The following is a 2,500-nucleotide window of genomic DNA, read 5'->3' on the forward strand; positions in this document are numbered from 1 at the left end:
GGGTCGTAATTGCTATCTTATTAGGTTCAGCCACTATAGCTGTTCGGAACCCACAAACCATTCCAACTAACAGTCAGAATTTCTTCGAATATGTACTTGAATTCATTCGAGACTTGAGCAAAACTCAGATTGGAGAAGATTATGGTCCTTGGGTTCCTTTTATTGGAACTATGTTCCTATTTATTTTTGTTTCTAACTGGTCAGGTGCTCTTTTACCTCGGAAAATCATACAGTTACCTCATGGGGAGTTAGCTGCACCCACGAATGATATAAATACTACTGTTGCTTTAGCTTTACCCACGTCAGTGGCATATTTCTATGCGGGTCTTACTAAAAAGGGATTGGGCTATTTCGGTAAATACATTCAACCAACTCCAATACTTTTACCAATTAACATCCTAGAAGATTTCACAAAACCTTTATCACTTAGTTTTCGACTTTTCGGGAATATATTGGCTGATGAATTAGTAGTTGTTGTTCTTGTTTCTTTAGTACCTTTAGTGGTTCCTATACCTGTCATGTTTCTTGGATTATTCACAAGCGGGATTCAAGCTCTTATTTTTGCGACTTTAGCCGCGGCTTATATAGGTGAATCCATGGAGGGTCATCATTGACTAGCTTCCAAAATAGTCTTGTTTTTTTTTTTTTGAAAAAAAAAACAAGACTATCCCAACTCATGGGTGGCTCAAGATAATCTACTTGGGGAACATGATGGATATCTACAAATATGGTAGATACGATTTAGAGTAGGGTCAATAAAGATGTACGATATTAGGGAATTAAAAAAAAAAAAAGGAAAGAGATCGAAAAGATCTTTTTTCCTAAGATTCCCGTTTGGTCCATTTACGTCATACCTCTCCAATTGATATTCTATTTATATCAGTCAATTACGATTACGGTATTACGATTCATAATTTGAATAAGAAAGAATTGTTATGTTATCTGTTTCCGACGTATGCCTAAACAAAAAAACTATGTTCTATCAATTCAATGGTTGACAAAAATTGTCTGCAATTGGATCAATCAAATCTTGATATGGATATGGAATGGTTCGGGCTGATGAATCCATCCGTTTATATCAATGCGCAATAATGATAAAGAAAAGGAAGAGAAAAGTTTACAAACAAATAAGATTCAGAAAAAGGTAGGTTAGGGAGGTTGAGCTGGGTATATGTAATGGCTATAATTCAATCCCTGTGTATGTTTCGAAGAATGATTCTATAATCCAATTCAATATAAGATACGAATGGTTTACGTTATGGAAGAAACATATGTATATGTGATATTAGATATTCACGAGTTATATATGGACTATCCATATATATTATTTCCCATCCCACTGAAGTTAGATGGATTCCAACGGAAGGACTTCCGTTTCATCTTTGGCTGTGGATTGAATGAATAAACAGATGAAGTTAAGGATATAGAAGAGAAAGAGCGAAGAATTGAAAGAGTGGTTCGGAACAAAGAAATGGAAGAACTAGAATCGTATGACTTTACAAAGACTCCATGGATAGGAACTAAAAACGAGATATTGAAGCAGTTATGATGATTCAGTAATATCATCACTTCAATTTGGAGTTCTTAGTTACTTCGACCCGATGGATCTTAGTGATGGAATAATAAGTCATAATTCAGTGATTGTATCATTAACCATTTCTTTATTTTGGTGCGAGGAGCTTACCATGAATCCACTGATTTCTGCCGCTTCCGTTATTGCTGCTGGATTGGCCGTAGGGCTTGCTTCAATTGGACCTGGAGTTGGTCAAGGTACTGCTGCGGGCCAAGCTGTAGAAGGTATTGCGAGACAACCAGAAGCAGAGGGTAAAATACGAGGTACTTTATTGCTTAGTCTGGCTTTTATGGAAGCTTTAACAATTTACGGACTGGTCGTGGCATTAGCGCTTTTATTTGCGAATCCTTTTGTTTAATCCTATAAATGTGAAAAATACGTACTTATTTTTTTCTTATTTGATTGCCGTGAACTTGCCGCTTGCTTCTTCGAATTATATCAACACTTTACTCCTACAACCACTTATTCGTTGAGACAATACCCCACCCCAGGGAAAAGGCTGATTTGAGGATGAGGAATTAGTAGATCCACTCGCTTTCTTCCTTTCCATCCTTAATGGAACCCTTTTTTTTTTTTCACTTTTAGGAAGCGTTGTAACAAACGAGGTATTTCGCAATTGGCATGAGACCCGGGACCTCATATTAATAAGTATTTTATTGGATTGGGAACTTCAATTGAAATAATAATAAAGAATAAATGAAATTTCAAAATGAAATGAATCTATTTTATAAATAAATTCATATTTATAAATAAGTAAATAAATAAAAAGAAATCAATCAAAAGTGGGGCGAAATTATACAATAAAGAAAACTCTGTTCAATTAATTTTGTTAGTCCTATCTATAAGAGGAGAGCATATGAAAAATGTAACCGATTCTTTCGTTTCCTTGGGTCACTGGTCATACGCCGGGAGTTTCGGGCTTAATAC

This window comes from Tasmannia lanceolata, unplaced genomic scaffold, assembly GCF_043159265.1.
Source record: "Tasmannia lanceolata isolate RefF3 unplaced genomic scaffold, GAP_Taslan_0.1 ptg001135l, whole genome shotgun sequence".
NCBI classification, from domain to species: Eukaryota; Viridiplantae; Streptophyta; class Magnoliopsida; order Canellales; family Winteraceae; genus Tasmannia; species Tasmannia lanceolata.